The 26400-nt window shown below is 34.4% G+C and overlaps 1 non-coding gene across 1 annotated transcript; it reads left to right on the forward strand.

Moving 5' to 3' along the window:
• Positions 1-23857: 23857 nt before the first annotated feature.
• On the forward strand, positions 23858-23964 carry LOC139879029 (small nucleolar RNA R71). The gene has a single exon (XR_011769883.1). It is a non-coding gene; the product is annotated as a small nucleolar RNA R71 (small nucleolar RNA).
• The last annotated feature ends 2436 nt before the right edge of the window (positions 23965-26400 follow it).

The raw sequence follows: 26400 nt of genomic DNA on the forward strand, positions 1-26400 counted from the left end.
TCTAGACGCATAAGCAATCACCTTCTTTCGTTGCATTAATACACAACCGAGACCTTGCTTTGATGCATCACAATAAATCACAAAATCATCATTCCCTTCAGGCAATGACAATATAGGTGCCGTAGTTAGCTTTTTCTTCAATAACTGAAACGCTTTCTCTTGTTCATCATTCCATTCAAATTTCTTCCCTTTATGCGTTAATGCAGTCAAGGGTTTTGCTATTCTGGAAAAGTCTTGGATGAACCTTCTGTAGTAACCAGCTAGTCCTAAAAACTGGCGTATGTGTTTCGGAGTTTTCGGGGTTTCCCACTTTTCAACAGTTTCTATCTTTGCCGGATCCACCTTAATACCTTCTTTGTTCACTATGTGACCGAGGAATTGAACTTCTTCCAACCAAAATGCACACTTTGAAAACTTAGCGTACAATTCTTCCTTCCTCAATACTTCTAACACCTTTCTCAAATGTTCACCGTGTTCTTGGTCATTCTTTGAGTAAATAAGTATGTCATCAATGAAAACAATGACAAACTTGTCAAGGTATGGTCCACACACTCGGTTCATAAGGTCCATGAACACAGCTGGTGCATTAGTTAAACCAAACGGCATGACCATAAACTCGTAATGACCGTAACGTGTTCTGAAAGCAGTCTTTGGAATATCATCTTCTTTCACCCGCATTTGATGATACCCGGAACGTAAGTCAATCTTTGAATAAACAGACGAGCCTTGTAGTTGATCAAATAAGTCGTCGATTCTCGGTAGTGGGTAGCGGTTCTTGATGGTAAGTTTGTTCAACTCTCGGTAGTCGATACACAACCTGAATGTACCATCTTTCTTCTTGACAAACAAAACAGGAGCTCCCCACGGTGATGTGCTTGGTCGAATGAAACCACGCTCTAAAAGTTCTTGTAATTGGCTTTGCAGTTCTTTCATCTCGCTGGGTGCGAGTCTGTAAGGAGCACGAGCTATTGGTGCAGCTCCTGGTACAAGATCTATTTGAAATTCAACGGATCGATGTGGGGGTAATCCCGGTAATTCTTTCAGAAATACATCGGGAAATTCTTTTGCAATGGGAACATCATTGATGCTCTTTTATTCAGTTTGTACTTTCTCGACGTGTGCTAGAACAGCATAGCAAACTTTTCTTATTAGTTTTTGTGCCTTCAAATTACTAATAAGATGTAGCTTCGTGTTGCCCTTTTCTCCGTACACCATTAAGGGTTTTCCTTTTTCTCGTATAATGCGAATTGCATTTTTGTAACAAACGATCTCCGCTTTCACTTCTTTCAACCAGTCCATACCGATTATCACATCAAAACTCACTAACTCTACTGGTATCAAATCAATCTTAAATGTTTCGCTAACCAGTTTAATTTCTCGATTCCGACATATATTATCTGCTGAAATTAATTTACCATTTGCTAATTCGAGTAAAAATTTACTATCCAAAGGCGTCAATGGACAACTTAATTTAGCACAAAAATCTCTACTCATATAGCTTCTATCCGCACCCGAATCAAATAAAACGTAAGCAGATTTATTGTCAATAAGAAACGTACCCGTAACAAGCTCCGGGTCTTCCTGTGCCTCTACCGCATTAATATTGAAAACTCTTCCACGGCCTTGTCCATTCGTGTTCTCCTGGTTCGGGCAATTTCTAATAATGTGGCCTGGTTTTCCACATTTATAACAAACTACATTGGCATAACTTGCTCCGCCACTACTTGCTCCGCCATTACTCGTTCCGACACCATTTGTTCCTTTCGTTCTATTAACCCCTGGTCCGTAGACCTCACACTTCGCCGCGCTATGACCATTTCTTTTACACTTGTTGCAAAATTTGGTGCAGAACCCCGAGTGATTCTTTTCACACCTTTGGCATAGCTGCTTCTGATTGTTGTTGTTGTTGCGGTTATTATTGTTGTTGGGATGATTGTTGTAGTTGCTGTTGTTGTTGTTGTTGTTGTTGTTGGGCCGTTTGTTGTAGTTGCGATTGATGTTGCGATTGTTGGGATAATTGTTGCGATTATTGTTGTAATTGCTGTTGTTGTTGTATTGGTGATTCTTATCACCGTTTTCCTCCCACTTTCTTTTGACTTGCTTCACATTGGCCTCTTCAGCAGTCTGTTCTTTAATTCTTTCTTCAATCTGGTTCACTAGTTTGTGAGCCATTCTACATGCCTGTTGTATGGAGGCGGGCTCGTGTGAACTTATATCTTCTTGGATTCTTTCCGGTAATCCTTTCACAAACGCGTCGATCTTCTCTTCCTCATCTTCGAATGCTCCCGGACACAATAGGCACAATTCTGTGAATCGTCTTTCGTACGTGGTAATATCAAATCCTTGGGTTCGTAACCCTCTAAGTTATGTCTTGAGCTTATTGACCTCGGTTCTGGGACGGTACTTCTCATTCATCAAGTGCTTGAATGCTGACCACGGTAGTGCGTACGCATCATCTTGTCCCACTTGCTCTAGATAGGTATTCCACCATGTTAACACAGAACCTGTGAAGGTATGCGTAGCGTACTTCACTTTGTCCTCTTCAGTACACTTACTTATGGCAAACACCGATTCAACCTTCTCGGTCCACCGTTTCAATCCGATCGGTCCTTCGGTTCCATCAAATTCCAAAGGTTTGCAGGCAGTGAATTCTTTGTAGGTGCATCCTACACGATTTCCTGTACTGCTAGATCCAAGGTTATTGTTGGTATGTAGCGCAGCCTGTACTGCGGCTATGTTTGAAGCTAGAAAAGTACGGAATTCCTCTTCATTCATATTCACGGTGTGTAGAGTAGTCGGTGCCATTTCCTTCAAAATAGTTAAATGGAACAAGTTAATCATACAGAATATTAAGAGTAGTTAATAGTATTTCGTAGCATAATATGAACTCATTTATAAAAGCTTTTTCTTCATATTAGCGTTTTATAAGTTTAAATTCGGGTAGTACCTACCCGTTAAGTTCATACTTAGTAGCTAATATACAATTCAACTACTACAATTCTATATGAAAAACTGATTATAATAATATTTCGCGTTCAAACTTTTATACAATATTTTACAAACTTACAATACCGCTTATTTTACATAAAGCATGAAATATAGCACACAATAACTTTGATACAAGATAGTTGTGAAGACAATTCTAGCTAGTACACAAGTCGTTCAGCAAAGGCAATAAAGACACGTAATTCATACGTCCAGAAACAAGTCATGCATTCTGGTTTTACTAGGACTACTTCCCATCCTTGGTCTTGTGCAACATAACCGTTATGGCCGTTGATAAGACAGCGTGTTGTAACGTCATCAAAGGGACGAGGGTTACGTAATGTCCAACAGTCCCGTAATAATCTAAAAACCTCATTTCTTACCCCAATTACCGACTCCGTCACTTGTGGAAACGTTTTGTTTAATAGTTGTAGCCCGATGTTCTTGTTCTCACTTTGGTGAGAAGCGAACATTACTAATCCGTAAGCATAACATGCTTCTTTATGTTGCATGTTAGCCGCTTTTTCTAAATCACGAAGTCCAATATTCGGATATATTGAGTCAAAATAATTTCTTAACCCGTTGAGTAAAATAGCATTTGGGTTCCCCGCAATATATGCGTCAAAGTAAACACATCGTAACTTATGGGTTTCCCAATGTGATATCCCCCATCTTTCAAACGAAAGTCTCTTATAAACCAAGACATTCTTGGAACGTTCTTCGAATGTCTTACAAACTGATCTCGCCTTAAATAGTTGTGCCGAAGAATTCTGGCCGACTCTAGACAAGATTTCATCAATCATGTCTCCGGGTAGGTCTCTTAAAATATTGGGTTGTCTATCCATTTTGTGTTTTTAAACTGTAAAATAGACAAGAGTTAGATTCATAAAAAAAATACTTATTAATACAAGCAATTTTTACATATATCATAAAGCATAAGAACACTATATTACATATATTACACCACACGAATACAACTATCTTATTCCGACTCGCTCGTTTCTTCTTCTTCGGTTTTGGTTCGTTTTGCCAAGTTTCTAGGGATATATGATGTTCCCCTAATACAAGCCGTCGTTGTCCACATTGGTTTAGAAAAACCTGGTGGTTTAGAGGTTCCCGGGTCATTGTTACAACTTAAGGACTTCGGGGGTTGACGATACATATAAAGTTCATCAGGGTTGGAATTAGATTTCTCTATTTTTATGCCCTTTCCCTTATTATTTTCTTTTGCCTTTTTAAATTCAGTTGGGGTAATTTCTATAACATCATCGGACTTCTCGTCGGAATCCGATTCATCGGAGAATTGGTAATCCTCCCAATATTTTGCTTCCTTGGCGGAAACACCATTGACCATAATTAACTTTGGTCGGTTGGTTGAGGATTTTCTTTTACTTAACCGTTTTATTATTTCCCCCACCGGTTCTATTTCTTCATCCGGTTCCGATTCTTCTTCCGGTTCCGATTCTTCTTCCGGTTCCGACTCTTCTTCCGGTTCCTCTTCGGGAACTTGTGAATCAGTCCACAAATCATTCCAATTTACATTTGACTCTTCATTATTATTAGGTGAGTCAATGGGACTTGTTCTAGAGGTAGACATCTATCATATAATATCAAACACGTTAAGAGATTGATATATCACATAATATTCATATGTTAAAAATATATAGTTTCCAACAAAAATGTTAAGCAATCATTTTTAAAGAAAACACGGTCGAAGTCCAGACTCACTAATGCATCCTAACAAACTCGATAAGACACACTAATGCAAATTTTCTGGTTCTCTAAGACCAACGCTCGGATACCAACTGAAATGTCCCGTTCTTATTGATTAAAAACGTTCCATATTAATTGATTTCGTTGCGAGGTTTTAACCTCTATATGAGACGTTTTTCAAAGACTGCATTCATTTTTAAAACAAACCATAACCTTTATTTCATAAATAAAGGTTTAAAAGCTTTACGTAGATTATCAAATAATGATAATCTAAAATATCCTGTTTACACACGAACATTACAAAATGGTTTACAATACAAATATGTTACATCGAAATCAGTTTCTTGAATGCAGTTTTTACACAATATCATACAAACATGGACTCCAAATCTTGTCCTTATTTTAGTATGCAACAGCGGAAGCTCTTAATATTCACCTGAGAATAAACATGCTTTAAACGTCAACAAAAATGTTGGTGAGTTATAGGTTTAAGCTATATATATCAAATCGTAACAATAGACCACAAGATTTCATATTTCAATACACATCCCATACATAGAGATAAAAATCATTCATATGGTGAACACCTGGTAACCGACAATAACAAGATGCATATATAAGAATATCCTCATCATTCCGGGACACCCTTCGGATATGATATAAATTTCGAAGTACTAAAGCATCCGGTACTTTGGATGGGGTTTGTTAGGCCCAATAGATCTATCTTTAGGATTCGCGTCAATTAGGGTGTCTGTTCCCTAATTCTTAGATTACCAGAGTTAATAAAAAGGGGCATATTCGATTTCGATAATTCAACCATAGAATGTAGTTTCACGTACTTGTGTCTATTTTGTAAATCATTTAAAAAACCTGCATGTATTCTCATCCCAAAAATATTAGATTTTAAAAGTGGGACTATAACTCACTTTCACAGATTTTTACTTCGTCGGGAAGTAAGACTTGGCCACTGTTGATTCACGAACCTATAACAATATATACATATATATTAAAGTATGTTCAAAATATATTTACAACACTTTTAATATATTTTGATGTTTTAAGTTTATTAAGTCAGCTGTCCTCGTTAGTAACCTATAACTAGTTGTCCACAGTTAGATGTACTGAAATAAATCGATAAATATTATCTTGAATCAATCCACGACCCAGTGTATACGTATCTCAGTATTGATCACAACTCAAACTATATATATTTTGGAATCAACCTCAACCCTGTATAGCTAACTCCAACATTCACATATAGAGTGTCTATGGTTGTTCCGAAATATATATAGATGTGTCGACATGATAGGTCGAAACATTGTATACGTGTCTATGGTATCTCAAGATTACATGATATACAATACAAGTTGATTAAGTTATGGTTGGAATAGATTTGTTACCAATTTTCACGTAGCTAAAATGAGAAAAATTATCCAATCTTGTTTTACCCATAACTTCTTCATTTTAAATCCGTTTTGAGTGAATAAAATTGCTATGGTTTCATATTGAACTCTATTTTATGAATCTAAACAGAAAAAGTATAGGTATATAGTCCGAAAAATAAGTTACAAGTCGTTTTTGTAAAGGTAGTCATTTCAGTCGAAAGAACGACGTCTAGATGACCATTTTAGAAAACATACTTCCACTTTGAGTTTAACCATAATTTTTGGATATAGTTTCATGTTCATAATAAAAATCATTTTCTCAGAATAACAACTTTTAAATCAAAGTTTATCATAGTTTTTAATTAACTAACCCAAAACAGCCCGCGGTGTTACTACGACGGCGTAAATCCGGTTTTACGGTGTTTTTCGTGTTTCCAGGTTTTAAATCATTAAGTTAGCATATCATATAGATATAGAACATGTGTTTAGTTGATTTTAAAAGTCAAGTTAGAAGGATTAACTTTTGTTTGCGAACAAGTTTAGAATTAACTAAACTATGTTCTAGTGATTACAAGTTTAAACCTTCGAATAAGATAGCTTTATATGTATGAATCGAATGATGTTATGAACATTATTACTACCTTAATTTCCTTGGATAAACCTACTGGAAAATAGAAAAATGGATCTAGCTTCAATGGATCCTTGGATGGCTCGAAGTTCTTGAAGCAGAATCATGACACGAAAACAAGTTCAAGTAAGATCATCACTTGAAATAAGATTGTTATAGTTATAGAAATTGAACCAAAGTTTGAATATGATTATTACCTTGTATTAGAATGATAACCTACTGTAAGAAACAAAGATTTCTTGAGGTTGGATGATCACCTTACAAGATTGGAAGTGAGCTAGCAAACTTGAAAGTATTCTTGATTTTATGAAACTAGAACTTTTAGAATTTATGAAGAACACTTAGAACTTGAAGATAGAACTTGAGAGAGATCAATTAGATGAAGAAAATTGAAGAATGAAAGTGTTTGTAGGTGTTTTTGGTCGTTGGTGTATGGATTAGATATAAAGGATATGTAATTTTGTTTTCATGTAAATAAGTCATGAATGATTACTCATATTTTTGTAATTTTATGAGATATTTCATGCTAGTTGCCAAATGATGGTTCCCACATGTGTTAGGTGACTCACATGGGCTGCTAAGAGCTGATCATTGGAGTGTATATACCAATAGTACATACATCTAAAAGCTGTGTATTGTACGAGTACGAATACGGGTGCATACGAGTAGAATTGTTGATGAAACTGAACGAGGATGTAATTGTAAGCATTTTTGTTAAGTAGAAGTATTTTGATAAGTGTATTGAAGTCTTTCAAAAGTGTATAAATACATATTAAAACACTACATGTATATACATTTTAACTGAGTCGTTAAGTCATCGTTAGTCGTTACATGTAAGTGTTGTTTTGAAACCTTTAGGTTAACGATCTTGTTAAATGTTGTTAACCCAATGTTTATAATATCAAATGAAATTTTAAATTATTATATTATCATGATATTATCATGTATGAATATCTCTTAATATGATATATATATACATTAAATGTCTTTACAACGATAATCGTTACATATATGTCTCGTTTAAAAATCATTAAGTTAGTAGTCTTGTTTTTACATATGTAGTTCATTGTTAATATACTTTATGATATGTTTTCTTATCATAGTATCATGTTAACTATATATATATATATATATATATATATATATATATATATCCATATATATGTCATCATATAGTTTTTACAAGTTTTAACGTTCGTGAATCACCGATCAACTTGGGTGGTCAATTGTCTATATGAAACATATTTCAATTAATCAAGTCTTAACAAGTTTGATTGCTTAACATGTTGGAAACATTTAATCATGTAAATATCAATCTCAATTAATATATATAAACATGGAAAAGTTCGGGTCACTACAGATACGACACCATTTGGGTGATTGTTGATCGTCTCACCAAGTCTGCACATTTCTTGCCTATAAAGGAAACGGATAGAATGGAGAAACTATTACGATTGTATATAAAGGAAATTGTTTCAAGGCATGGAATACCTATTTCCATTATATCCGATCGTGATAGTAGATTTACATCAAAGTTCTGGCAATCACTACAAGAGGTCCTAGGAACTCGTTTGGATATGAGCACCGCATATCATCCGAAAACTGACGGGCAGAGTGAAAGAACAATTCAGACTCTTGAAGACATGCTCAGGGCATGTGTGATCGATTTTGGAAACGGATGGGATAAGTATTTACCGTTAGCAGAATTCTCGTATAATAATAGTTATCATGCGAGCATTAAAGCTGCACCATTCGAAGCACTGTATGGAAGGAAGTGTAGATCTCCTATCTGTTGGAATGAAGTAGGAGATCAACAATTAACTGGTCCCGAGAGCATACATGAAACTACTGAAAAGATAGTACAAATCAAGGAGAGATTGAGAACGGCCCGTAGTCGCCAAAAGAGCTACGCCGATGTCCGAAGGAAACCATTAGAATTTCATATCGGTGACATGGTTATGCTAAAGGTGTCACCTTGTAAAGGTGTAATACGTTTTGGAAAAAGGGGTAAACTAAACCCAAGGTATGTAGGCCCGTTCAAGATTATTGAACGCATCGGACCGGTAGCTTATCGACTCGAGTTACCGCAACAACTCGCCGGAGTACATAATACATTTCACGTCTCGAACCTTAAAAAGTGTCTAGCAAAGGAAGACCTCACCATTCCTCTTGAAGAAATTCAAGTTGACGAGAAACTACAATTCATAGAAGAACCAGTCGAGATCATGGACCGTGAAGTTAAACGGCTCAAGCAGAGCAACATACCGATCATTAAAGTTCGTTGGAATGCACGAAGAGGTCCCGAGTTTACTTGGGAGCGAGAGGATCAAATGAAACAAAAGTACCCGCACTTGTTTCCCGATGACGCAAAATAGGTACAATTTTAAAATTTCGGGACGAAATTTATTTAACGGGTAGGTACTGTAATGACCCGGACTTTTTCGATCAATTTATACTTATAAGATTAATATTTACATAAATTAAACCTTACCAACATGATAAGCAACCCAAATTGTTGAGACTTATGTTTTTGAAAAGAGATTTACACAACGTTTGACCGTCTAGTTTGACCGATGATATCACGAACTATATAACATATGATAATTATATGTTTGTGTATATATATGTATATATACATATTTAACATGATCTAAGGATGTTTTAATATCTCATTTTGTATTAATAACAATAAGTTATAAGTATATTTTGAAACTACTAACTTAAGTTTTCAAAACGATAACTTTAAGTAACGTTTTTGATATAAATACTTATAACCTATAATGTTTATACATATATCGTATATGTAATGTATTTAATCACTTTTTAAGGACTTAAATACATAAAACAATATAAGTATATTCACAAAAGATAACTATATTTGAATCCTCGTTCCGTTTTCACAAGATTTCTATACGTATATTTAGAGTATATGTACTCGTATCATACCTAGCTTCTATACGTATTTACTATTGGTATATACACATCAAATCACCACCAACCAGCCCTTGTTCATGCCTTATGTATAAGGTAACTCTCTTGTTCATGCCTTATGTATAAGGTAATTACTTTTGTATGATTGTATGACTAATTAACAAGATTACAAGCTTGAAACTTGTCTTTGTCTCCCCCCCCCCCCATTCACGTTTTTAATGGGCTAGGAGTACTCCATTCTTGATTCATTTTTACTTCAATTTTCTAGCCAAAACACATACATACTTAGAAGCCTTAAAACCCTTAACCATCTCAGCCCACAACCATGAAGATCTAGCTTCAAAAACATCACTTAATCACCATAAGAAAACCCTTACAAAAACACTTCAAGAATCCTTCCAAGAACACAAGTTTACTTCCAATCTTTCATCCAACTCCACCACTCTTTTGGTTCTAGGTTTTTACTCCTCTTTTACAGAAATCTTGTCCAAGTAACTTGAGGTAGTAACTTTGTTCATAACCTTATTCGATTCGTATATATATAGTTATCTTATTTTATGGTATACAATTTTAACAACAAGAACATAGTTTGAATGATTTCAAACTTGTTTGCAAACTAAATAGATCCTTCTAACTTAACTTTTAAAATACTTCAAGACCTGTAATATATCATAAGGATATGCTAAATTAACAAGGTAAAACTTGGTTTTTCAAAGAACACCTTAAAAACTGAATTTACGTCGTCGGAGTACAACCGGGGGCTGTTTTGGGTTGGATAATTAAAAACCATCTTGAACTTTGAATTGGAGGCTTATTTTCTGGAAAATTGATATTTACTATGAATATGTTAACACATAAAAATTTCATGATTTAACTCAAAGTATAAGTATTTTTAGAAAAATAATCATTTAAGGTTGTTTACATGATGGAAAATGATCAACTTCATAAATTTCACCAAAGTTTGACCTATGACCTGTGATTTCGAATACAAACTAAGGTATTTACAGTTCATATTCTTAAAGAAGGACTCGATCCAAGGAAGTGGCAAGTTGAACCAACGAAAACGGAGTAGTAACGAAGAAACTATGACTAAAACAAGATCGGATATCCAAAACTAGTTTAGCCACGAAAATAATTGGAGAAAAATTAAATAAATCACATCTTTCTAAAATAACATGATATTTTATATATATGTACTCATAATTTAATTTTATATATTTCAGGATCACCCATAAACTATACGAGAAGATTAATCATAAGATCCCATGATTGTACGCAATACGTCTTCTTGACAATATAGGTACCATGGGTCAAGATTAATCCCGACCAATACAAATACGATGGGGGTTTTATTTATTTTGATGGGGGTTTTATTTATTTATTAAACACCTAAATATGAACCATTAAAATTGAATTGCTAACTACGGACTAAGAAGACATTAAAAGTATTATAAGTATATATACGTGACGATTGTTTAAAATGAAAATATATTGATATATTATATATGGATAGGTTCGTGATATCAACCGGAGACCAAGTCAAAATATATATATCTTCAAGGCAAAAGTGAGTATATAGTCCCACTTTTAAACTCTAAATATTTCGGGATGAGAATACATGTATTTTATGTTTTACGATATGGACACAAGTAACTGAAAAATATATTCTACGTTGAGTTGTACCACTGGCATACTTCCCTGTAGCTTGGTAACTACTATTTACAGCGGTATTGTAAACGCGAATCCTGTTGATAGATCTATCGGGCCTGACAACCCCAACCGGACTGGACGACCAGTATTCAACGGTTGCACAGTACTTCGTTTCGTGACTACACTTGGTACGGTGTAGTAAGATTTCATAATAAAGGGAATATGCGACGTGATTAAATGTTAAGTATGGTTACCAAGTGCTCAATCACTTAGAATATTTTTATTAAAATGTTTATATATGAAATCTTGTGGTCTATATATATATATTGCTGCCGGCATTAAACCTATATCTCACCAACTTTATGTTGACGTTTTAAGCATGTTTATTCTCAGGTGATAACTAAAAGCTTCCGCTGCAACATGTTGAATTTAAGCAAGATCTTGAGTATGCATATTTGTGTCAAAAATAAACTGCATATCGGAGGATTTGAAATGTAAAATATGTTGGAGGTCGTATTGTTATTATCACATGTAAAGTTTGTAAGTCTAAGATTATCGCTAAACGATAATCCTTATTAAGTTGTTTAAACCTTGTATTTGTAATAAAAGCTATGGTTTGTATTGTAAAAACAAATGCAGTTTTTGAAAAATGTCGCATATAGAGGTCAATACCTCGCGATGAAATCATATGTTATTGTATTCGTCCTTATGGTTAAGGTCGGGTTATGACAGTTTCCCACTTTTCAACAGTTTCTATATTTGCCGGATCCACCTTAATACCTTCTTTGTTCACTATGTGACCGAGGAATTGAACTTCTTCCAACCAAAATGCACACTTTGAAAACTTAGCGTACAATTCTTCCTTCCTCAATACTTCTAACACCTTTCTCAAATGTTCACCGTGTTCTTGGTCATTCTTTGAGTAAATAAGTATGTCATCAATGAAAACAATGACAAACTTGTCAAGGTATGGTCCACACACTCGGTTCATAAGGTCCATGAACACAGCTGGTGCATTAGTTAAACCAAACGGCATGACCATAAACTCGTAATGACCGTAACGTGTTCTGAAAGCAGTCTTTGGAATATCATCTTCTTTCACCCGCATTTGATGATACCCGGAACGTAAGTCAATCTTTGAATAAACAGACGAGCCTTGTAGTTGATCAAATAAGTCGTCGATTCTCGGTAGTGGGTAGCGGTTCTTGATGGTAAGTTTGTTCAACTCTCGGTAGTCGATACACAACCTGAATGTACCATCTTTCTTTTTGACAAACAAAACAGGAGCTCCCCACGGTGATGTGCTTGGTCGAATGAAACCATGCTCTAAATGTTCTTGTAATTGGCTTTGCAGTTCTTTCATCTCGCTGGGTGCGAGTCTGTAAGGAGCACGAGCTATTGGTGCAGCTCCTGGTACAAGATCTATTTGAAATTCAACGGATCGATGTGGGGGTAATCCCGGTAATTCTTTCGAAAATACATCGGGAAATTCTTTTGCAATGGGAACATCATTGATGCTCTTTTCTTCAGTTTGTACTTTCTCGATGTGTGCTAGAATAGCATAGCAACCTTTTCTTATTAGTTTTTGTGCCTTCAAATTACTAATAAGATGTAGCTTCGTGTTGCCCTTTTCTCCGTACACCATTAAGGGTTTTCCTTTTTCTCGTATAATGCGAATTGTATTTTTGTAACAAACGATCTCTGCTTTCACTTCTTTCAACCAGTCCATACCGATTATCACATCAAAACTCCCTAACTCTACTGGTATCAAATCAATCTTAAATGTTTCGCTAACCAGTTTAATTTCTCGATTCTGACATATATTATCTGCTGAAATTAATTTACCATTTGCTAATTCGAGTAAAAATTTACTATCCAAAGGCGTCAATGGACAACTTAATTTAGCACAAAAATCTCTACTCATATAGCTTCTATCCGCACCCGAATCAAATAAAACGTAAGCAGATTTATTGTCAATAAGAAACGTACCCGTAACAAGCTCCGGGTCTTCCTGTGCCTCTGCCGCATTAATATTGAAAACTCTTCCGCAGCCTTGTCCATTCGTGTTCTCCTGGTTCGGGCAATTTCTAATAATGTGGCCCGGTTTTCCACATTTATAACAAACTACATTGCCATAACTTGCTCCGACACTACTTGCTCCGCCATTACTCGTTCCGACACCATTTGTTCCTTTCGTTCTATTAACCCCTGGTCCGTAGACCTCACACTTCGCCGCGCTATGACCATTTCTTTTACACTTGTTGCAAAATTTGGTGCAGATCCCCGAGTGATACTTTTCACACCTTTGGCATAGCTGCTTCTGATTGTTGTTGTTGTTGCGGTTATTATTGTTGTTGGGATGATTGTTATAGTTGTTGTTGTTGTTGTTGTTGTTGTTGTTGTTGGGCCATTTGTTGTAGTTGCGATTGATGTTGCGATTGTTGGGATAATTTTTGCGATTATTGTTGTAATTGCTGTTGTTGTTGTATTGGTGATTCTTATCACCGTTTTCCTCCCACTTTCTTTTAACTTGCTTCACATTGGCCTCTTCAGCAGTCTGTTCTTTAATTCTTTCTTCAATCTGGTTCACTAGTTTGTGAGCCATTCTACATGCCTGTTGTATGGAGGCGGGCTCATGTGAACTTATATCTTCTTGGATTCTTTCCGGTAATCCTTTCACAAATGCGTCGATCTTCTCTTCCTCATCTTCGAATGCTCCCGGACACAATAGGCACAATTCTGTGAATTGTCTTTCGTACGTGGTAATATCAAATCCTTGGGTTCGTAACCCTCTAAGTTCTGTCTTGAGCTTATTGACCTAGGTTCTGGGACGGTACTTCTCGTTCATCAAGTGCTTGAATGCTGACCACGGTAGTGCGTACGCATCGTCTTGTCCCACTTGCTCTAGATAGGTATTCCACCATGTTAACGCAGAACCTGTGAAGGTATGCGTAGCGTACTTCACTTTGTCCTCTTCAGTACACTTACTTATGGCAAACACCGATTCGACCTTCTCGGTCCACCGTTTCAATCCGATCGGTCCTTCGGTTCCATCAAATTCCAAAGGTTTGCAGGCAGTGAATTCTTTGTAGGTGCATCCTACACGATTTCCTGTACTGCTAGATCCAAGGTTATTGTTGGTATGTACCGCAGCCTGTACTGCGGCTATGTTTGAAGCTAGAAAAGTACGGAATTCCTCTTCATTCATATTCACGGTGTGTCGAGTAGTCGGTGCCATTACCTTCAAAATAGTCAAATGGAACAAGTTAATCATACAGAATATTAAGAGTAGTTAATAGTATTTCGTAGCATAATATGAACTCATTTATAAAAGCTTTTTCTTCATATTAGCGTTTTATAAGTTTAAATTCGGGTAGTACCTACCCGTTAAGTTCATACTTAGTAGCTAATATACAATTCAACTACTACAATTCTATATGAAAAAACTGATTATAATGATATTTCGCGTTCAAACTTTTACACAATATTTTACAAACTTACAATACCGCTTATTTTACATATAGCATGAAATATAGCACACAATAAATTTGATACAAGATGGTTGTGAAGATAATTCTAGCTAGTACACAAGTCGTTCAGCAAAGGCAATAAAGACACGTAATTCGTACGTCCAGAAACAAGTCATGCATTCTGGTTTTACTAGGATTACTTCCCATCCTTGGTCTTGTGGAACATAACCGTTATGGCCGTTGATAAGACAGCGTGTTGTAACGTCGTCAAAGGGACGAGGGTTACGTAATGTCCAACAGTCCCGTAACAATCTAAAAACCTCATTTCTTACCCCAATTACCGACTCCGTCACTTGTGGGAACGTTTTGTTTAATAGTTGTAGCCCGATGTTCTTGTTCTCACTTTGGTGAGAAGCGAACATTACTAATCCGTAAGCATAACATGCTTCTTTATGTTGCGTGTTAGCCGCATTTTCTAAATCACGAAGTCCAATATTCGGATATATTGAGTCAAAATAATTTCTTAACCCATTGCGTAAAATAGCATTTGGGTTCCCCGCAATATATGCGTCAAAGTAAACACATCGTAACTTATGGATTTCCCAATGTGATATCCCCCATCTTTCGAACGAAAGCCTTTTATAAACCAAGGCATTCTTGGAACGTTCTTCGAATATCTTACAAACTGATCTTGCCTTAAATAGTTGTGCCGAAGAATTCTGACCGACTCTAGACAAGATTTCATCAATCATGTCTCCGGGTAGATCTCTTAAAATATTGGATTGTCTATCCATTTTGTGTTTTTATACTGTAAAATAGACAAGAGTTAGATTCATAAAAAAAATACTTATTAATACAAGCAATTTTTACATATATCATAAAGCATAAGCACACTATATTACATATATTACACCACACAAATATAACTATCTTATTCCGACTCGCTTGTTTCTTCTTCTTCGGTTTTGGTTCGTTTTGCCAAGTTTCTAGGGATATATGATGTTCCCCTAATACGAGCCGTCGTTTTCCACATTGGTTTAGAAAAACCTGGTGGTTTAGAGGTTCCCGGGTCATTGTTACAAGTTAAGGACTTCGGGGGTTGACGATACATATAAAGTTCATCGGGGTTGGAATTAGATTTCTCTATTTTTATGCCCTTTCCCTTATTATTTTCTTTTGCCTTTTTAAATTCAGTTGGGGTAATTTCTATAACATCATCGAAATTCTCGTCAGAATTCGATTCATCGGAGAATTGGTAATTCTCCCAATATTTTGCTTCCTTGGCGGAAACACCATTGACCATAATTAACCTTGGTCGGTTGGTTGAGGATTTTCTTTTACTTAACCGTTTTATTATTTTCCCCACCGGTTCTATTTCTTCATCCGGTTCCGATTCTTCTTCCGGTTCCGATTCTTCTTCCGGTTCCGACTCTTCTTCCGGTTCCTCTTCGGGAACTTGTGAATCAGTCCACGAATCATTCCAATTTACATTTGACTCTTCATTATTATTAGGTGAGTCAATGGGACTTGTTCTAGAGGTAGACATCTATCACATAATATCAAACGCGTTAAGAGATTAATATATCACATAATATTCACATGTTAAAAATATATAGTTTCCAACAAAATTTGTTAAGCAATCATTTTTCAAGTAAACACGGTCGAAGTCCAGACTCACTAATGCATCCTAACAAACTCGATAAGACACGATAATGCAAAATTCTGGTTCTCTAAGACCAACGCTCTGATACCAACTGAAATGTCCCGTTCTTATTGATTAAAAACGTTCCATATTAATTGATTTCGTTGCGAGGTTTTGACCTCTATATGAGACGTTTTTCAAATACTGCATTCATTTTTAAAACAAACCATAACCTTTATTTCATAGATAAAGGTTTTAAAAAGCTTTACGTAGATTATCAAATAATGATAATCTAAAATATCCTATTTACACACGACCACTACATAATGGTTTACAATACAAATATGTTACAACAAAATAAGTTTCTTGAATGCAGTTTTTACACAATATCATACAAGCATGGACCCCAAATCTCGTCCTTATTTAAGTATGCGACAGCGGAAGCTCTTAATAATCTCCTGAGAATAAACATGCTTAAAATGTCAACAAAAATGTTGGTGAGTTATAGGTTTAACCTATATATATCAAATCATAATAATAGACCACAAAATTTCATATTTCAATACACATCCCATACATAGAGATAAAAATCATTCATATGGTGAACACCTGCTAACCGACATTAACAAGATGCATATATAAGAATATCCCCATCATTCCGGGATACCCTTCGGATATGATATAAATTTCGAAGTACTAAAGCATCCGGTACTTTGGATGGGGCTTGTTAGGCCCAATAGATCTATCTTTAGGATTCGCGTCAATTAGGGTGTCTGTTCCCTAATTCTTAGATTACCAGACTTAATAAAAAGGGGCATATTCGATTTCAATAATTCAACCATAGAATGTAGTTTCACGTACTTGTGTCTATTTTGTAAATGATTTATAAAACCTGCATGTATTCTCATCCCAAAAATATTAGATTTTAAAAGTGGGACTATAACTCACTTTCACAGATTTTTACTTCGTCGGGAAGTAAGACTTGGCCACTGGTTGATTCACGAACCTATAACAATATATACATATATATCAAAGTATGTTCAAAATATATTTACAACACTTTTAATATATTTTGATGTTTTAAGTTTATTAAGTCAGCTGTCCTCGTTAGTAACCTACAACTAGTTGTCCACAGTTAGATGTACAGAAATAAATCGATAAATATTATCTTGAATCAATCCACGACCCAGTGTATACGTATCTCAGTATTGATCACAACTCAAACTATATATATTTTGGAATCAACCTCAACTTTGTATAGCTAACTCCAACATTCACATATAGAGTGTCTATGGTTGTTCCGAAATATATATAGATGTGTCGACATGATAGGTCGAAACATTGTATACGTGTCTATGGTATCTCAAGATTACATAATATACAATACAAGTTGATTAAGTTATGGTTGGAATAGATTTGTTACCAATTTTCACGTAGCTAAAATGAGAAAAATTATCCAATCTTGTTTTACCCATAACTTCTTCATTTTAAATCCGTTTTGAGTGAATCAAATTGCTATGGTTTCATATTGAACTCTATTTTATGAATCTAAACAGAAAAAGTATAGGTTTATAGTCAGAAAAATAAGTTACAAGTCGTTTTTGTAAAGGTAGTCATTTCAGTCGAAAGAACGACGTCTAGATGACCATTTTAGAAAACATACTTCCACTTTGAGTTTAACCATAATTTTTGGATATAGTTTCATGTTCATAATAAAAATCATTTTCTCAGAATAACAACTTTTAAATCAAAGTTTATCATAGTTTTTAATTAACTAACCCAAAACAGCCCGCGGTGTTACTACGACGGCGTAAATCCAGTTTTACGGTGTTTTTCGTGTTTCCAGGTTTTAAATCATTAAGTTAGCATATCATATAGATATAGAACATGTGTTTAGTTGATTTTAAAAGTCAAGTTAGAAGGATTAACTTTTGTTTGCGAACAAGTTTAGAATTAACTAAACTATATTCTAGTGATTACAAGTTTAAACCTTCGAATAAGATAGCTTTATATGTATGAATCGAATGATGTTATGAACATCATTACTACCTTAAGTTCCTTGGATAAACCTATTGGAAAAGAGAAAAATGGATCTAGCTTCAACGGATCCTTGGATGGCTCGAAGTTCTTGAAGCAGAATCATGACACGAAAACAAGTTCAAGTAAGATCATCACTTGAAATAAGATTGTTATAGTTATAGAAATTGAACCAAAGTTTGAATATGATTATTACCTTGTATTAGAATGATAACCTACTGTAAGAAACAAAGATTTCTTGAGGTTGGATGATCACCTTACAAGATTGGAAGTGAGCTAGCAAACTTGAAAGTATTCTTGATTTTGTGTAACTAGAACTTATAGAATTTATGAAGAACACTTAGAACTTGAAGATAGAACTTGAGAGAGATTAATTAGATGAAGAAAATTGAAGAATGAAAGTGTTTGTAGGTGTTTTTGGTCATTGGTGTATGGATTAGATATAAAGGATATGTAATTTTGTTTTCATGTAAATAAGTCATGAATGATTACTCATATTTTTGTAATTTTATGAGATATTTCATGCTAGTTTCCAAATGATGGTTCCCACATGTGTTAGGTGACTCACATGGGCTACTAAGAGCTGATCATTGGAGTGTATATACCAATAGTACATACATCTAAAAGCTATGTATTGTACGAGTACGAATACGGGTGCATACGAGTAGAATTGTTGATGAAACTGAACGAGGATGTAATTGTAAGCATTTTTGTTAAGTAGAAGTATTTTGATAAGTGTATTGAAGTCTTTCAAAAGTGTATAAATACATATTAAAACACTACATGTATATACATTTTAACTGAGTCGTTAAGTCATCGTTAGTCGTTACATGTAAGTGTTGTTTTGAAACCTTTAGGTTAACGATCTTGTTAAATGTTGTTAACCCAATGTTTATAATATCAAATGAGATTTTAAATTATTATATTATCATGATATTATCATGTATGAATATCTCTTAATATGATATATATACATTAAATGTCTTTACAACGATAATCGTTACATATATGTCTCGTTTAAAAATCATTAAGTTAGTAGTCTTGTTTTTAAATATGTAGTTCATTGTTAATATACTTAATGATATGTTTACTTATCATAGTATCATGTTAACTATATATATATCCATATATATGTCATCATATAGTTTTTACAAGTTTTAACGTTCGTGAATCACCGGTCAACTTGGGTGGTCAATTGTCTATATGAAACATATTTCAATTAATCAAGTCTTAACAAGTTCGATTGCTTAACATGCTGGAAACATTTAATCATGTAAATATAAATCTCAATTAATATATATAAACATGGAAAAGTTCTGGTCATTACACCCGATCACTTATTAAAGCTTTCGGTGTTCCAAACCTTGCAAAAAGACGTTTTAAAAAATTGACTACAACTCGTGCATCGTTAGTTGGGAGAGCTTGTGCTTCCGCCCATTTAGATACATAATCAATGGCTACGAGAATGTATAGTTTATTATGAGATTTTGGAAATGGGCCCATAAAGTCAATACCCCAAATGTCAAATACTTCACATACTTGAATGACATTTTGTGGCATTTCATCACGTTGACTTATTTTTCCGGCCCTTTGACATGCATCACAGGATTTGCAAAGAAGGTGCGCGTCTTTGAAAATTGTAGGCCAATAGAATCCAGCATCATAAACTTTTCTTGCTGTTAGTTGAGGCCCATAATGCCCTCCTGTTGGTCCTGTGTGACAATGGTTTAAGATTTGACTGGCTTCATTTCCGAATACACATCGGCGTATTATTCCATCGGGAAAACTTTTAAACAAATGTGGATCTTCCCAGAAATACTGTTTTATATCACTAAAGAATTTCTTTTGTTTTTGGTACGATAATCCTTTTTCAAGGAATCCACATACTAAGTAGTTTGCATAGTCTGCAAACCATGGAATTTCTCTATAATCTATCTTCAATAGATATTCATCAGGAAAGTTGTCTTGTATGGCCGATTCATTTAGAACTTCTAATTCGAGATTTTCAAGACGAGAAAGATGATCAGCGGCGAGATTTTCTGCTCCCTTTTTGTCTCGGATTTCAATATCGAACTCTTGTAAAAGTAAGATCCAACGGATTAATCTTGGTTTGGCATCTTGTTTCGAAAATAGGTATCTAAGAGCAGAATGGTCGGTATAGACCACCGTTTTAGCTAGAACGAGATATGAACGAAATTTGTCAAAAGCAAAGACAATAGCAAGGAGTTCTTTTTCAGTAGTTGTGTAGTTCGTTTGTGCTCCTTGTAACGTCTTACTAGCATAATATATAGGTTGAAATCGTTTTTCAATCCTTTGTCCTAAAACGGCTCCCATTGCAAAATCACTTGCATCGCACATTAGTTCAAATGGTAGATTCCAATTTAGTGTTATCATGATCGGCGCATTAGTTAGTTTCTCTTTAAGAATATTAAAATATTTGATACACTCATCTGAAAAGATGAATGGAGCATCCTTTTCTAGGAGTTTATTCATAGGAGTGGCAATTTTAGAAAAATCTTTTATGAAATGTCGGTAAAAACCGGCATGCCCTAGAAAACTCCTAACTCCTTTAACATTGGTGGGATGTGGAAGTTTAGCAATTACATCTACTTTAACTCTATCCACTTCAATTCCTTCCTTTGAGATTTTATGACCAAGAACGATGCCTTCTTTAACCATGAAATGGCATTTCTCCCAATTAAGTACTAGATTTGATTGTTCGCATCTAATAAGCATTCGTTCAAGATTAACTAGACATGATTCAAATGTATTACCGAAGACTGAAAAGTCATCCATGAAAACTTCCATGCATTCTTCTATCATGTCGTGAAAAATCGCCATCATGCACCTTTGAAAGGTTGCAGGGGCGTTGCAAAGTCCAAATGGCATGCGTTTGTAAGCAAAAGTACCATAAGGGCACGTGAACGTGGTTTTCTCTTGATCTTCGGGTGCTATTGGAATTTGAAAATATCCGGAAAAACCATCAAGAAAACAATAGTAACTGTTTCCGGCTAATCTTTCCAACATTTGATCAATAAAAGGTAAGGGAAAGTGATCTTTTCTGGTGGCGTCATTTAATTTTCTATAATCAATACAAACACGCCATCCTGTTACAGTCCTAGTAGGAATAAGCTCATTTTTTTTATTTGTGATGACAGTCATGCCACCCTTCTTAGGTACGCATTGAACTGGGCTTACCCATGGACTATTAGAAATTGAATAAATTAAACTTGCATCTAGTAGTTTAATAATTTCTTTCTTAACAACATCTTGCATATTAGGATTTAGTCTTCGTTGGCGTTGCACATACGTTTTATGACCTTCTTCCATAAGGATTTTATGTGTGCAATAGGAAGGACTTATTCCTTTAATATCATGAATCTTCCATGCAATGGCTGGTTTATGAGCTTTTAACACAGAAATGAGTTGAGATTTTTCATTTTCAGTAAGAGAAGACGATATTATTACAGGTAATTCAGATTCACCATGTAAATAAGCGTATTCCAAATGGTTTGGAAGTGGCTTTAACTCTAATGTCGGTGGTTCTTCTATCTATGATTTGTATCGATATCTGTCTTCCTCTTTTAGCATTTGAATTTCTTCTGTTGTTGGTTCATATCCATTAGCCCTAAGTGTAGCTATTATTTCAGTTTCATCAATTGGTTCAGTACTTTCTCCTAAAGAACATTCTTCTGTTCCTTGTAATTCTGAAAATTCTTCTAACAATTCTGCATGTGATTCTATAGTTTGAATATAATAACATGTATCATCTGCAGATTGCGGTTGTTGCATGGCTCCATCAACTGAAAAGGTAACACTCTCGTCCTCTATACTTAGGGTCAGTTTCTTACCAAACACGTCTATCATTGCTTTAGCCGTGTTTAAGAATGGTCTTCCTAATATGAGAGGAACTTGAGAATCTTCTTCCATATCCAGAATAACAAAATCTACTGGAAATACTAAAGTACCAACTTTAACTAGCATGTTCTCCATTATCCCTCTAGGATATTTTACTGATCGATCTGCTAGTTGTATACTTATTCGTGTTGGTTTCAATTCTCCAAGGTCTAGTTTAGTGTATAGTGAATATGGCATTAAATTTATACTAGCACCTAAGTCTGCCAATGCTTCTATTGAACTAAGACTACCCAGAAAACATGGAATTGTGAAACTTCCTGGATTAGATAATTTTTCTGGTATCTTATTCAACAGCACTGCTGAACAATTAGCATTCATAGTAACAGCCGAGAGTTCTTCCATTTTCTTTCTATTTGTGATTAGATCTTTCAGAAATTTAGCATATCTAGGCATTCCTGAAATTACATCAATGAAAGGAAGATTTACATTTATCTGTTTAAACATATCCAAGAATTTGGATTGCTCGGCTTCAAGTCTTTCTTTTCTCATTTTACTCGGATAAGGAAGTGGTGGTTGATATGGTTTAACATAAGGTTTAGCCTTAACTGTGTTATCTTCATTAACCTTTTCAACTACCGGTTCTTTTTCCTTATCTTGCTCAGGTTGTGGTTCTTGTGGAGTAGGAATAGTTTCATCAGAAATTATAGGTATTTCAGGTGGTTTAAGTGTAATACCACTTCTCGTGGTAATGGCTTTAGCTGTTTCATTCCGGGGGTTAGCATTTGTATCACTAGGTAGACTTCCCGGTTTTCTTTCACCTATTAACCTTGCTAGGTTGCTTACTTCTTGTTCTAGATTTTGAATAGAAGCTTGTTGATTTCTAAATGCTTGAGCATTTTGTTCATTGGTTTGTTTCTGAGATGTGAAAAATTGTGTTTGAGAATCAACTAGCTTCGACATCATGTCTTCTAAATTTGGCTTTTTATCATCGGTTTGTGGTGGTTTATTTTGAAAATTAGGTCTTTGCTGATTGTAAGTATTATTGGATACTTGTTGATTGTTAGGACCTTGTTGATTGTTGTATGGAACATTTCGGTTATAATTCTGGTTTTGATTGTAGATCGGTCTTGGCGGTTGATAATTATTCTGATAATTATTTCCAGGCCTTTGGTTTATGTATGAAACATTTTCTCTTTGTTCCATTGTTAGTTCAATACTGAGACAATCTTTTGTCAAATGTGGTCCTCCACACTGCTCACAACTAATTCGTATTGAGTGAATATCTTTAGTCATCTTTTCCATTCGTCTCTCGACAGCATCTATCTTTGCAGAAATGGAATCAAAGTCATGGCTAGAATCGGCTCTAGCTGCTTTAGATGATCTAACGATATCTTTTTCTTGATGCCACTCATGTGAGTGGGAAGCAGTGTTATCAATAATTTTATAAGCATCAGTTGCTATTTTCTTCATAATGGAACCACCAGCTGCTATATCTATGTCTTTCCATGTAGTGATGTCGCATCCTTGGTAGAATATTTGTACTATTTGACAAGTGTCTAAACCATGTTGCGGACATCCTCTCAATAACTTTTCAAATCTTGTCCAAGCTTCATATAAAGTTTCATTTGGCTTTTGTGTGAACGTAACAATTTCTCCTTGAAGTCTTACGGCTTTAGATGCCGGAAAGAATTGTTTAAGAAATTTTTCAACTAAAACGTCCCATGTATCAATCGCCCCTTCAGGTAACGATTCTAACCAATATTTGGCTTCTCCCTTTAAAGTCCAGGGAAATAACATGAGATATATCTGTTCATCTTCAACTTCTCTTATTTTAAATAGTGTGCAGATCCTATTAAAGGTACGAAGATGTTCATTTGGATATTCCTTTGGTGCACCACTAAATTGGCATTGATTAGTAACCATTTGTAGGATTTGTCCTTTGATTTCATAATCTGGCGCATTAATGTCAGGTTGAGTAATTGCGTGACCTTGGCCAGTGCGTTTAGCTCTCATTCGGTCTTCCATACTTAGAGGTTCCAGATTCTCCATGATTGAATTTGTTGAATGTGAATCACTATAGGATTCTGATTTAATGGTAGGTTCCTCAACAATCTCTGTTTGAATGATTGGTGGTTCCGAAGGAAAGATTAATGGTTCAGGATCTATGAATTGTCCCTAAATATTCTCCAGATTCTCAATTGTGAGGTCGGGTTCAAAAAATGGATTATCGAAAATTTGAATTGGAGTATTTGGTTGACTGGATGACGATTCTAAAGAAAAATCAACGGCGATAATATTTGCTAGATGTCTTGAGCTGGTTACAGGTGGTGAACGTACAAAAGGTGGTGAACGTTTTGCTCGGTGCATTCACTGAATATCCTATTAGTTATAAAAATAAGAAAAATTATATAAGTTATCAAATTAATAGACTTTTCTGATTTTGCCCACGTTTCGAATAGCCAAAAGATGCAGCAGAGGGGCAGGATTCGTTTGGTCTCAATATAATTGAGTACTGTTTGGCTCCAACAACCCGGTCCACGTACAAATCCAACTATTACTACGAACCAGAAAATTTTGATGTCTATAAATTTAACCACTTAAAATAATTTTTCGTTTTGAAATTTAAAGAAATTTTAGATAAGAAATAGAAAAAATCTAAGTCCTAAAAACTAGAGTGTCGAGAAATAAGAAAGAAAAAGTGCGTGTCGAAAAACGTCGAAAAATAAAAAGTCGAAAAATAATAGGCGTCGAAAAATAAAAATAAGAAAGTAGCGCGTCGAAACTTAAAAACGAACTAAAAACTAAGAATTAAAAGTTGCGTCTAAAAATATTAAAGCTTAAAAGGAATACTATATCCCAAATGGCAATAACTTAAAAAGGTACTAAAATATAAAAATGACGTCGCAAAATTCTAAAGCACCTAAATCTTAGTCTAAAGAAAAAGCACTTAAGGGATTTTACGGCAAAGCCTAAAAATCTAGAAATAAAAATACTATGGCAAAAACTATGTCTTAAAACTAAATATGAACGAAAAATATAAAAATTACGCTAAAACAATTAAAAAGATACAAAATATAAAAATAATCTTAAAATTGTAAAAAGTACAATTTTTATAAAAATATTATTTTTATATTATTTATTTTATAAAACTAGTAATTTTATAATTTAATTAAAATAATTAAACTTAAAATACAAATTAAATAAAAACTAAATTAACTAATTAAATAATCTAACCCTAATTAGGGTTTATATATATATATATATATATATATATATATATATATATATATATATATATATATATATATATATATATATATATTAATGCTGGCTGAGGCTTGACCTGTCAGAAAGCTCCGCGAGTGTGGATCCCAGCTGGCATAAAGTACCGCGAGTGCGGATTATAGAGATTTAGCTGAGGCGCTCATGCAGGTTCAGTGTTTTTATATTTATTTTTTTGTTTTTTTAATTTTTTTGTTAGTGTTTTTATATTATAAAGTACAATTTTTTTTTTATATTTAAAGATATATATTTTTTATGTTTTTATATTTTTGATATTTAAAACTTATGTAAATATATTTTTACAAAAATAACGTAAAAACTATATATTTTTTTTAATAATAGCGTCTCGCTTTGGCGTTAAGTGTTGGTCCCCGACAGCGGCGCCAAAAATACTTGATGTGCGTAGAGGTGTATACGAAATAGTTATATTTTTACAAAAAAATACTATTAAATACGATACAATTTTACACAAGTTATTTATTTATTTATAGAGTGGATATACCTAAACCTTGCTATAACACTTATAGGCAGTGTACCTAATCGTACAGTAGTGTAGTTTTTAGTAAGTCCGGTTCGTTCCACAGGGAATCTTTTAAACAAGCTTAACGCTATATTAGTTTTAACTTATAAAAATACAAATATATATATAAGTAATATTATTATTATAAAATGGGGTTCTTACCGTTTAATGACCGGTTTGTAAATTTTAAAACTTTAGTCGCAGTTAAAACCTAATGTAAAATGTAAAATATTAATTATATAAAAGACTTAATTTAAAACGTAAAGTAAATAACGATAACGAAAGTGCGATAAAATAAA

This window comes from Rutidosis leptorrhynchoides, chromosome 11 (assembly GCF_046630445.1).
Source record: "Rutidosis leptorrhynchoides isolate AG116_Rl617_1_P2 chromosome 11, CSIRO_AGI_Rlap_v1, whole genome shotgun sequence".
Classification (NCBI taxonomy): Eukaryota; Viridiplantae; Streptophyta; class Magnoliopsida; order Asterales; family Asteraceae; genus Rutidosis; species Rutidosis leptorrhynchoides.